Source organism: Camellia sinensis, chromosome 10, assembly GCF_055761805.1.
Source record: "Camellia sinensis isolate YWXY chromosome 10, ASM5576180v1, whole genome shotgun sequence".
Classification (NCBI taxonomy): domain Eukaryota; kingdom Viridiplantae; phylum Streptophyta; class Magnoliopsida; order Ericales; family Theaceae; genus Camellia; species Camellia sinensis.
Window position 1 is genome coordinate 173,579,320 of NC_138970.1, and position 14,032 is coordinate 173,593,351.

Genomic DNA, 14,032 nt, shown 5'->3' on the forward strand with positions numbered 1-14,032 from the left:
ACATCACATGTACTTTGAGGTTGCAGACGATGCACAGATTACTTGGGCCTCTGGTGAAACTATTAACCCCAGACTCCTAGATAAATAAAAGTAATACCATAAAGTTTTTCACTTTCAGAAAGTTTTCTTCAAAAAAAAAAAAAAAAAATCAACCAAAGTGAGACCATTTTGGCCGTCAAATGTAATAAATATTAAGAAAATGATTCATCCTCACAATTTTATCTCACAAAAGCATCTCCTCAAAGATTCTTGCTGATAAGAGTTTATCGCTATAGACTGAGTGAATAAACTCTTACTAATAAGAGTGGGATGCTTTTGTGGGACAAAATTAGGGAGATGAACCACTACTGTAAATATTAATATTAATAATGAAAAATAGTTAATATATAGGCTAAGTTAGTATTTTTTCTATGACCCATAAAAAATTTAGAAAATTCCTTATATATCCAATGGCGTCAATTGTCCAAAGGCTCAAGACCTAGAGTCTCGTTTTGATGTTTGGCCTACGATTTCAAAAAAAATTGAGAAACTACTGCAAAAAATATATGAAATATATAATGTAACTTCAAATCTTATGCAATGTTAGGTCATATCCAAAATAAATCTAGTCATATATTTTATTTTGGGACAATTGTAGAAAAATAACATAAACTCAAAATAATTGCAAAGAGGTGGAAGAATAAGACTTAGCTGCACAATATAATGCATAAATTACTTGTACTTCTACAATATTACAATTATTTTATATTTGTACCATTTTTTTACAATTGCCCCTTTTATTTTTGGGATACTTTTTGAGTACTAGCATTGCTGGAAAACATAATGGCCACAATCTAAGCGAAATTGTCTCCATGACTTAATTTTGACCATATGAAGTTGAGATAAGATGCAACTTAGATCATTTTTTCTATTTCTTTCACAAAAAGCCAAATACAAATTATATTTGTGGGCTCCCTCATGAAAAAGGCAGAGAAATTTAGCTCCATCATTGGAGAGTGACAATTTTGATATTCTGTAAATATTTAGTTTTGGCAGCCATTTTACCATATGCATTGAAGAGACTCTTGGGTAAGGTAGTCCCACCAAACTTTCTGCTAAAATTAATCATTGCACATATTGATTTTACAACAATGATTCATCCCACTAAAAACATCACCATTAATAGCACTAATGCATTAAAAAAGTAAAAAAAAAAAAAAAAAAAACACAACTCCAAGACCAAAACATCACATCATTAATGGCGGAACCCACTGCCACCTAATTAGTGGAAGCACTAATTAGTGCTCCCAAGCATTTTTCTTGATTTTAAAGTAATGCAATATAAACATAAAAATTAAACAAAATTTTTATACAAACTCATTGCTCATGCGATTGGATTGGAACATTTTATTTTAAAATAAAATACTTATAAAAATGAGTATAAATTTTAGAAATGTTATCACTCCATCATTTTGTATGAATGAATTTTCTGTATAACCTTTTTGTAAGATTAGGATTTTCTTTGATTTTTTAAACAAGTCCTACAACTGACAGGACTGCCAAAAAAGGAAAAAGATAAAATTTGTATAAAGACTCTTAGGACCACCACTATTTTTAAGCTACCTTTTAAACCACTATTTTATCCCAAGGTGCTTGTACTAAAAGAATGCTACAAGTACTTCAATTTACTTTATATTAAAAATAAAATAAAAAAATAATGGGATATTTAAAGATAAAGGTACAGCCATCCCTATATATATCAATTTTATTGATATCGACACTTGACTTAAAATTGTAAAGAGTGAGAGTCATAATTGAAAAGGGATCGGTTTCTCTCCAGTCCGATAAATTGTTAGGTCCATGGCCCATGGGGTCTATCATGGGTTTCGTTTCGATAATCCGAACTGTTTATTGTGTAGAACTCGTCGAATACCATATGTTTGTAAAAAATCACATTGATTGGATATCAATAACTATTTCATCGAATCAAATTTTCGTCAATCGTTTATTTTTTTACCATCTATTTTTTTTATACAAAACTGATTTGATCATGTAGCTATCGATATCTAATCAACTTGATTTTTTACAGACATATAGTACTCGACGAGTGTTATATATTGACGGTTCAGATTATCAAAACAAGACCCGTGGTAGGTCACACGAGTCCAATAGCACCCTGCAGTTGGACTGGAGGGAAGCCAAACCCATTAAAAAATAATTGAAAGTGAAAGAAGTAAAACAACATTTTAATAAAAAATACAAAGATAATTGTAATTAATTATATTTATTACACTTATGGTACTTCAAATTTTTCTAAAATTAACTCCAAGTCACCTTAATACTATAACAATGATCTTTAAGGGTAATGCTAGGAATACCACACACTCATATGAGATATTTAATCATTTATTTAGTAGAAAATTTAGGACTTATAAAATTTTTCGATCTTTAACACTATAACAAACACAATAGTGACGTGGCAATATCACAAATTCATTACCATCATTGAATTCTGTGAGACCCAAATGGATCAACATTGTCACTATTATTGACACTGGATAATTTTTGCAAACACTCATAATAAAAATCAACAACAAAACATTTAAAAATTAACATTGGACAATACCACAAATTGCATTATTATATATATATATATATATTTTCCCATTAAGCAAAGTAGAGTACATGTTGGGTCAATGCGGTGGTTGTCTATGGCAAGCCATATGGAGTGGAATTTGAAAGATGATCTATCAATGGGAATTGATCGGAATACTCGTGAGAGTGTTTATCATGCAAGAATGTTGAATATCCAAAAGATAGAAAAATAGTTAACTTTGTAGTTCTTTTCTATATCTTATTCACAACCTGTTGTCACTATTTATATATCAATAGGAGACTCTTGGCAATAGGTATAATCTAATAACAGTTGCCATGTTTCACAGAGTTGTGTCTGTTAAGGTTTGATTTCAAATTATTAACCAACTAACGGATAGTTCAATATTCTTACGGGAAGGTTTATAACACTGCAAGAGAGAGAAGATTTAGTGAAGTGAGTCACACCAATTTATGGTGTGGTCACTCTTTATTCCATCATCTCCCACTTGAACACAACATAATAAGACGATAAACCTGAGTTGAGCATTTTTAACCTTGGTACCAAAATTTTGCCTCATGTCAACCTTCATCTATGAAATTACCTCATAGATCGACGTCTGATTATGACTTGGCCATACGTGGGCACGTTTTTTGTCACCAATCTGACCGCACCCGTACGAATCTGTTCTCCCACTGATAATACATTCCAGATGACTTCAATTCACTATATAACAACTGAACGGCATCAATTTTCAGTAATGAGTTCAAAGTCCATACGCAATCACCATTGACGACTTCAGCCGTACACATTTTTCATGTGTCGACTTGCACTGAAATTATTGTTAAGTACTTCCTTTAAGACCCATTCCTGAAGGTTTTCCTTAACATACCTTATCAATGACTTTTTGTTGATCAAGCAGACAATATCATCTAGTTAGCACGTTGCATATTATGGACTCTACATCTCATGCTAACTTATGATATCCGTACCTTGTCAGTTCCTCTATCTTGTTACCTGACCAAACACATGTTTCCATGCAAGATAGAGTCGCAAAAACATCGGTTATCCAGGCGTCCCCAGAGTCATCCGACTATGCTCTTATATAAGTAGCTAAACCACCTAACTAGGTATTTTTCAATCCCATATTAGCTATATGTTCTCTGAATTTTTCCAGAGACAACCTTTTGGTCATAAGGTCAGCCACTATCTCTTCTGAGGGTATATAGTTGACTTTTATTTCACCTCTCTCCACTATGTCCTGAATATAGTGGTAACTAACATCAATATGTTTTCCCTTAGAGCTATTTGCTCCACTTTTTATTAATGAGATGGCAGACTGATTGTCACAAAACATACTGACCGGTCTGACAGGTATACCTAATTGTAAACTGTCAACAAATCATTTTATCCAGACCGCATTACTAACGGCTAGGGGTGTTCGCGGATCGGTTTTGTGCGGTTTGCGGTTCGGTTTTGACCCGCCCGCATCTATGCGGTTTGGGAAAAAGTCAACCCGCAACCGCCCGCAGTGCGGTTTGCCGTTTGTGCGGATAGGGTTTGCAAATGTGCAGCCGGTTACGGGCGGTTTACGGTTTACACTTTTTTCTTTAAAAGTTAATTTTCAAGTTTTTTTTTCCCAGCGAATTTAGGCATCAGATTCATTTTATATATTTGTGATAACAATTTTTTGATGAGTTTACAAATAAAAATTGAATATCAATGCATTAAATGAAAGTACCCAAAACAAAGAGACCCTACACTAGCATTTTTGCTATGAAAAAAATATATATCAATGCATTAAAGGTTGTACTCAATTAGAATTGCCAGTTCAGTAATCAATAATCAAACTATAAGTTCCATCGACCATTAGAAGGAAAATTTTATTAGGAAAAAGTAAATGAATCACCAATGAAAATCAAATAAGAAACCAAGTTTAGGACTTTATAATTCTACGGCATTAAGAAAGTTGAGAAATACTTAAAAATAAGGATCCTAGTGTCATAGAGAATATAATAGTACTCCTGTAAAAGTTACAAAGTTGGTATATAAAGAATAATAATAATAATAATAATAATAATAATAATAATAATAATTAAAGTGCGGGCGGTTTTTGCGGGTTTAAACCGCGACCCGCCCGCAACCCGCAAATTTGTCATATTTCAAACCGCAACCGCCCGCATTATGTTTGCGAAACCGCCATTTATATGCGGGTTGGGCGGGTTGGGCGATTTGAGCGGTTCGGACAAACCGTTGCCCACCCCTACTAACGGCTGTGCTGCAAGCTATGTATTCAGCTTCCATAGTATATTTTGCAACACAACTCTGTTTCTTACTTAACCAAGAAACTGCTGTTCCACCAAACAAGAACACATGACCACTAGTAGATTTTCTATCATCTATATCTCCTGCAAAATCCGCGTCAATGTATCCTTTTATGTCTAGATCACACAAACCAAAATATAACTTAACGTTTTTAGTGCCTTTTAAATACCTGAATATTCTTTTGACTACTTGCCAATGTTCCTTACCTGGATTAGATTGAAACTGACTTACCAATCCGACTGCATGACAGATGTCAGGTCTAGTGCTTGTCATGGCATACATTAGGCTGCCTACTGCTTGAGCATACGGAACATTTCTCATTTCCTCAATGTCAGACTTAGTTTGAGGACTCATACTTTTACTAAGACTTTGTCCCTTGCAAACAGGCATACTTAAAGAATTACAGTTATCCATATTAAATCTTTTGAGCACTTTGTCTACATATTTCTCCTGATCTAGATATAATAATTTTGAATTTCTATCTCTTGAAATTCTAATTCCTAGAACATAGGTTGCAAGACCCATGTATTTCATTTCAAATCTAGATGCTAAGAAAATTTTGGTTTTTATAATTATATCTGGACAGTTTCCTGCTAACAATATGTCATCCACGTATAAAGACAATATTGCTAACTTGTCAACATTTTTCCAGATATAAACACAGTGATCTAATGGACTTACAACATAGCCCATTTCTAAAATGGCTTGGTGGAATTTCAAGTACCATTGTCTTGAAGATTGTTTAAGTCCATATAGAGATTTCTTCAACTTGTAGACTTTATCCTCGTTACCTTGGTTATGGAAACCATCAGGTTGCATCATATAAATTTCTTCTTTTAATTCTCCATTGAGAAAAGCAGTTTTAACATCTAATTGATGCAATTCCAAATCCATCCTGGCTACTACCGCCATTAGAATCCTTATAGAGGCAAATTTTGCAACAGGAGAATACGTATCTACGAAGTCTATTCCAGGTTGTTGAGTGAATCCCTTGGCTACTAACCTAGCCTTGTATTTCTCCAAACTTCCATCTACTTTGAATTTTTTTCTAAGAACCCATTTGCAACCAATGGCTTTTCTTCCATTCGGAAGATCAGTTAATTCCCAAACATCATTTTTCTTGATCGAGTCAAGTTCTTCATTCATTGCCTCAAGCCATTGTGTAGCATCACTGCTACTCATTGCATCATTATAACTAGTAGGATCAGCTACTAAGTTATTAAGTTCTTCAACTTGAAAAACATAATGATCTTTCAAAACCATAGATGGACGTCTTGCTCTCTTACTCCCATTTATCTCAGAATTCGAAGCAGGTAAAACAACGTCATGTAAGTGGCGTTTGCTCCCACTAGTAGATGGTTCGAGAAGAACAGGTGGGCTGTGTGACAAAAAAAGAAGAGAAGAATCCTGAGATACTTCAGAGAGCAATTTAATTTGTTCAATAGGAGTAACAAGAGCAGTTGATTCAAGAAAAATAGCATCTCTACTTTCTATTAATCCACGTTCGGGATGATAAAAACGATAACCACTCCCATTTTCGACATAACCAATAAACTTGCATTCCCAAGTTTTGCTTTCCAATTTATCCCTTAAAGATTTGGGAATAAGGACATGTGCCTTACATCCCCAAACTTTGAGATTGTGAACATTAGGTTGAGTTCCATGCCAGCATTCATAAGTAGTTAGAGATTTGGCCTTTGTTTCGACTCTATTTAAGATGTACGCAGCAGTGGACAAGGTTTCCCCCAAAAAATGAATAGGAAGATCAGCATGAGCCATCATAGACCTTGTCATTTCCATGAGAGTACGATTTCGTCTTTCTGCAACCCCATTTTGTTGTGGTGTATATGGCATTGTAAACAAATGTTTGATGCCATGCTCCTTGCAGAAAGAATCCATGGCTTCATATTCGCCACCTCGATCATTATTCAAGTGTTTAATGGATCGACTAAGTTGTTTTTCGACCTCTAATTTATAGTTCTTAAACTTTTCAATTGCTTCTGATTTGTATTTAAGAAGGTAGATATGTCCATATCTTGAATAATCATCAGTGAAAGTAATAAAGTATTCCATTCCTCGATGAGTTTTAGTTCTTAAAGGCCCACAAATGTCCGAATAAATTATTTCAAGTAATTCCGATGATTTCCAATGTTTAATAAATGGCTTGCTAGTCATTTTACCTTTGATACATGGTTCACATATATCAAAATCATCAGAACATACTTTAGGCAATAAGCCACTTTTAAACATTCGAGACATTTTATTTTTATTAATGTGACCTAACCTTAAATGCCATAAATAAGAACTATTACTAGTAGAAACATGTAAATAATCAGAAATACATACTTTATTATCAATAGGAAGAGAGTACATGTCATTCACTCTTACACCTTTCACTAATACACTCCCTTTCTTAATCAATACTCTGTGAAACCTAAAAGTAACCTCAAAACCTTTTTGAGTTAACACCGGAACTGAAATTAAATTTCGGCGAATGTTAGGTACATAAAGCACATCATGAAGCACAATAGAAGTCTCATTAATAGAGAATTGACAATTGCTGATACCCAAAACATCACTATAAGAGTTGTTGCCCATGTAGATTTTGTGTTCACCAACCTTATTTTCAGTAAATTCTACGAACATGTCTTTATTTTGCACAATATGCCTGGTTGCAGCAGAATCAATACACCATGAATTTGATAAAGGTTCAAGTACCATTGCTTCAGAGACTGTCATGGCAACAGGGTTATTCACCTTTGGCTTATTCTTCTTAGGACAATTGGCTTTGATATGCCCTTTTTGACCGTACTTGTAACATGGGCCAATTTGATACTTGTGATGTTGTTGTTTTTGCCATTCTTGTGGTTTCTTCCATCCTTTCTGAAATCCCTTCTTCCATTTTTTCTTGAAAAAAGTCCTCTTTTTCTTGTTGAATGGAGTGTGGGTATTATTCTGTGGTTGTGGTGAAGATTGTGCCATCAACAAGTTAAAAAACAATCCTTCTTTACGCCTGCGCTTCATTCTTTCTTTTCCCAAAACTAAGAGTACAGGCAATGTGACCACTGAAATGTCTCGTCCGCTATGAGTTAAAGATGTGATAACATGATCCCAAGATAATGGAAGACTATTAAGTATAGTAGTTACTTGCATCTTGTCCGACAAAGAGTGATCAGCATTGGATAATTTTTTAGCAATTAATTCCATTTGATTAACATGATCGCCAACACTATCATTATCACTCATACGAGTATTATTATATTTGTCCAAGAGCAATTGAATTTGAGTATCCGATTGGACTCCATACTTACTTTCTAGTGCTTCCATTAGTTGTCTTGCAGTTTCATGTTCTTCAAAGAGCGGAATTATGTTATCTTTCATATTATGTAACATAGTTGCCTTTGCCATTGCATCATCTTCTATCCATTTATTTTGGAACCAATTTGAATCATCATCTGGTTTAGAAGTGGATAAAGTATGCAATGTTTTCTCATGTGTAAGAAGATAAGATATGTGACGTTTCCATGCTCGGAAATTATTTTCATTTAGCATCTCGATTCTCAAAGAATCCATTGTATTTTTAATAGCCATATTAAAAATAAAATGTGATACTATGAAAATTCAAATGTGAATATTACAATACTAAATTAAAAATAAAAATAAGCAAAATTAAAAACAACAACAATAAGGAAAAGCCTTGTAGTTGTTGAATCAGCTCCTGTGATGAAAATGATGTGATGGAATAGAACGATACTGATGCCTTGGGTAAGAAGAATGATGAAAACCCAAAAGCCTAGTAAACACAATACTTTGCTTATAAGTATTGTAATAATAATTACGAGCCCAAGGAACACAATGGTGCCTTTTAAACAATGTTCCTTTGGATGTTTTCCTTGGTAACACCCTTGGATAGCCTCCTCCTCGAATTTTGTTTTTAGGAAATTTAGTGCAACAATCCACGAAAAAATTCTTAGAAGAATTCTGAAAATTTTGGCTTTTGAATGACTGAAAACGGCCTTGAAATGAGCGAGAACGAGCCCAAAAACCAAGTGGACCAAGCTGCTGCCGGTCCGGGTAATGTACTAGACCGGTTTGGACCGACTGAGACCGAACCGGCGTGAACCGCTGGTCAACGCGCGAGTCAGGCGAGGCAGACGGACGCGAGGCGCTGGTCGCTGGGTCGACGCGCGGATCTGGGCGCGGACCTAGGCTGGCACGCGGGTTGGCTCGCTGGGTTGGCTGGGTTGGCACATTGGGCTGGTCCATGTGCTGTGCTGGCTGTGTCTCTGGATTGGGCTCCGCCTGGCTGTGGGCTGCGCCTGAGTAAATGGGCTGAACAAAATTCTTTTTAATTTTCAGGCCCAAAGGAATTGATTTCCTTGCTGTGGTCCTAATTTTTGGGCCTTTTCTTTTAATTTTTGAATTCAGCCCAACCCTATTAAATTGCAAAACAGAGTCTTCTTCTTCTTTTTCTGGGCACTGTAGATCGTCTTCTCCGGTGGGGGTAGAAGTCCAAACACTGTAAGTTGAATTTTGTGGATCAAATTTTTTTCGTTTTTTACAACGAATTACATCGTTGTGATCAAAATTCTGTGAAGAACAAGAAGAAGCAGATTTGGAGACCCAATTAGAACCGAAAAATATTTTGTAAAATTTCTTCCAACGGTGCAATTCGGCTTCACTTTCGGCAAGGTTCGGAACAACAGCGCCACCAACAGTTATTTTCTTCGGATAGTATTCTGGGAATACGACACGTTGGTGATAATTATATAAACAAACAGAATTCACCAATGCCGAAGATTGTTGATCAATTATTTTCTGAATTTTCGGCAAAAAGATTTCGGAAACTTGTTTTTCTTCCGGACTAAAATTCGACATCTGCGATGATGGGTAACTATGCTCTGATACCACTGAAAGATGATCTATCAATGGAAATCGATCGGAATACCCGTGAGGGTGTTTATCACACAAGAATGTTGAATATCTAAAAGATAGAAAAATAGTTAACTTCGTAGTTCTTTTCTATATCTTATTCACAACCTGTTGTCACTATTTATATATCAATAGAAGACTCTTGGCAATAGGTATAATCTAATAACAGTTGCCATGTTTCACAGAGTTGTGTCTGTTAAGGTTTGATTTCAAATTATTAACCAACTAACGGATAATTCAATATACTTGCGGGAAGGTTTATAACACCGCAAGAGAGAGAAGATTCAGTGAAGTGAGTCACACCAATTTATGGTGTGGTCACTCTTTATTCCATCAGAATTGTTGGGTCTAAAAATGAACCATCCACAATTTGATCAAAAACCCATTTATTAGCAGCCTCAGTGAAGTGGACCCCATCCCAATTGATCATCGCTGATGGATCTTTGCATGGCTTCCCAACTAAAATTTCTTTGCCATGCACTGTTTTCTTTCCTCCACATCTTATGTTCATGTTGTAGTTGTACTTTCCTCCATGTCCACAACATGCTTGCAATGGATGCACAAATCCTACAAAATTTCTCATTTATCTTAGTTAATTAGTCAAAACAAACCATTAAGATTAAAAAAAAATACAATCATCTATATAATTTTGAAATAATTACATAAGTCTATTCTCCATTAGCAATCAAGTTGACTTTTAGGCGTAGTGGCTTTGAGTTGTAACTTGTATGTATCATATTTCGGCCTAAAACTCAAATCCTACTCGTAGGCTTAAAAATATGGACTTATGGGCTGACCCATTTGAGCTTAATTTGTCCTTAATTCAAGTATTTCTATTGTTATTAAATTTAAATTTTATAAAATAAAAAAATAAGAAATTATAGTACAAAATTTAAAAATGCATCACATTAGGTTCTAGGTAGACCTCCAGGCTAAGTAAATAGGCCAAGCCATTGGCCCAACACTTAGAGCCAAGCCCAACCCACATATTTTAGGACTGGGCTGGACCATGGTCTTTGGGCTTTTTAAAGAGGCCCAACTCATTCATACTAGTAAAATGGTTATAGAAGAAGGGAATACCATCCTTTGTAGCTTGGCTGATGAGAGAGTACTTCAATGCACATCTACATATGTCATTGCCGCCATTGGAAGATCCATTCGAAGTCGGACCACGGTTTCTTTCAACTTGGCATTGAAATATTGGGCCACGTCATTGAAAGGGCTCGCATACCCGACCATGTCCACCTGTCCTGTTGTTATTAGTAGACGATCCACGACATATGGTAGACACCCAACTGGTCCTGTGTTGTGTATCCAAAATGATCTTCCTCCTTGATCATATATAGACTGCAAAAAAACACATGCACATTAGCATATTCGATTTTATTTTATTTTTTCTATTTTAGCATACTAAAAATGTACTTTATACATATTTTTTTGTGAATTACTCTATCAATTTGTAGTGTTTATTATGGTAAAATAACTCAGATACTATAATAGTGTAGTACTTATTGTACTATTTTTTAAAATATTTTTTTCACTTACTAGCTTTTAATAATATTTTAATTTATTAATTTAAGGTTGCAAAATAAATAAATACACATGGGCAAATATGTAATTTTCATTTTTATATTAAATTTATCTTAGTTTATTTGTACCAAATTAACTCTCATTAATTTATCTTTACTTAACATAATTTGTAAATAGTAATAAACTAAAGGAGAATTTGTTTTAAGATCTCTAATAATATGAATTTAGAAGATAAAAGACACAAAAAAAAACATAATAACTCGAGTCCCTGAAAAAACAATGCGCATTTTAGATTCAGTTTTTGAACCAAAATACTCTCCACTATCAACACAGAAATTCGGCTCCCATTTTTTTCGACGACTGATCTTCTTTACAAGTGAGTTCATCATCTCCATGATTGAGTTCATCATCTTCACAATCAACAGTGAAATTAGGGTTTCATTTTCACGATCAACAATAAAATTTGCAAAAGCATTTTCATCCTTACCACCGAACCAAATTTCTCTGACTCATCTTCACTATTCATGCTTGAGGTAGTTCGTCTTCATCTCAGTTTATCACTGTTCGTTATTAGGGTTTCATCCTAAAATTTCTCTGATCATTTCTAAAATTTCTTTGACCAATTTTGAAATTTCACTAAGTAATTCTAAACTTTTTGAAACTTCTCTGAGTGAAAATTGTTAAATTTCTCTAGACATCGGGACATCTGTCCAAACATCCTCCCAAACATCCGCTCCGATAATATTTAGATACTAAAATCTAAATTAAGTGTGATTGCTTTGGTGTGTTTGATTTTCACTAGAATTTCTCTAGACACGTCACAATTTCTTTAGAATTTCTTTAAGTGTGTTTGTGTGTTCATGTGTGAAATTTCTCTAACTATCACACACTTACTACTTCTTTAGCATGTTGATTTGCTCTGGCCATTACACACACACTTACTACTTTTCTAGTTGTGTGTGGAATTTCTCTGAGATGTAGATTTTCGCTTGTCACTTTACACTTTACAAACTTAATATTCTCTTGTGTAGATGGAATTTCTCTGACTTGCATATAAAATTTCTTTGCAAATGTAGTCATAAAAATTTACTTTCTTGTGCATTTAATTTTCACTAGGTACATTACACACTGTCATATTGATTTTTTTAACACATTTGATTTTCTCTTAAATTTCTCTGCCATGTTGATCGTCTTTAACCATCACACACTTGCAATCTAACATGCATATAAAATTTTTCTACAAATATAGTCATAGAAATTTACATTATCTACAAATGTAATCAAAAAAATTTACTTCCATGTTAATTTTCTCTGGTCAAATCACACACTTCCTCTTGTGATTTTCTCTGGCCAAATCAACTCGAAATCAATGAACAACGAACACCTCTACTGCAAATCAACTCAAAATCTATGTACATAATTTTTCTCTGGTATGTTGATTTTCTCTGTCGTGGGATTTTCTTGCCTTTACAGTGAAGATTGGGATAAATTTCTTTGTATGATGGCTGGAGAAATTTGATTTTCTTCCCCTTATCATGTTGATTTTCTCTGGCCAAATCACACACTCCCTATTGTGATTTTACCTAGCCAAATCAACTCAAAACTAATAAACAACGAACACCTTTATTGCAAATCAACTCGAAATCAACTCAACGATCAAAATTCAACTTGAATAAAGCTTCCAAAAACCTCAAAATTACAAAAACGCGATCTCCAAATCACAAATCAAAATCGAAAACCTAATGTGAAATCAGAATCCTTACACACAAATTAAATCAAAATCAATGAACAACAAACAAATTACAAAAAACAACTCGAAATCAACTCCCTTGGAGCAAGGAATGACGAAATCACAGAGAATCAGAAATCAAATTGCAATCTTAATCCCTACGACATCTCCACCAAATAGTCAAAAAGATTTTCAATTTTTAAATCAAAATCAACATATCTTATTTAGGAGCGTAAATTAGGTATTTTACAATATAACAAAAGGGTGAGGGACCTTAACTAATAGATAAAAAATATTGTGGGCCTCTGCCTAATGTTGGAGAAGGATGTTAAACCAATTTTTCCTAAATTAAATTGACAAACATGTAATTTTATAAAATAAAAAAAAAATCAATTAGTCAAAAGTGCAATATAAAATACTAATTTTTTAAAATTTATTTAGCACAACTAGGGATGTAAAAATGTCCCGCGGTCCAGGGTGGGCCCAGCCTAGTTAAGCCCAGCCCAAGACCTTGGCCCTGGATCATCATTTTGAAACCTGGCGTGCCTCGTGGCCCGACTCATCGGCCCGCTTAAGGCCTACTCAAAACTCAATCCGATGCCCTGTGTCATTTTTAGTAGAAAAGAATAAAATTTTGGTGAAAAAAATAGAAAAAAATAAAAAAATGTCAAGGCCCACCCAAGCTAAGGCCCGAATACCTCCTGGGCCTGGGTTTAATTTTATGACCCATGAGCCAACCCAACTCGAATTTTGACAGGAGCTCGCATGGCCGACATGAGCTAGGCCAAATTTCCACCCTTAAGTATAGCATATATTGTATTGTTGAAGTAAATTAAAAGTCATATATTTAGACCTCCAATTATTAAGAAAAAAAATGTACAAATACTCTTTTCCGGAGGGATAAAAATGAAGCCATTTTTGAGTGATTTGAATGTATGATTTTA

At 34.4% G+C, this 14,032-nt stretch overlaps 1 pseudogene; it reads right to left on the reverse strand.

The window, feature by feature from the left end:
* Positions 1–2,672: 2,672 nt before the first annotated feature.
* LOC145800878 (GDSL esterase/lipase At3g26430-like) overlaps positions 2,673–14,032 on the reverse strand; it is a 40,773-nt pseudogene continuing 29,413 nt past the window's right edge.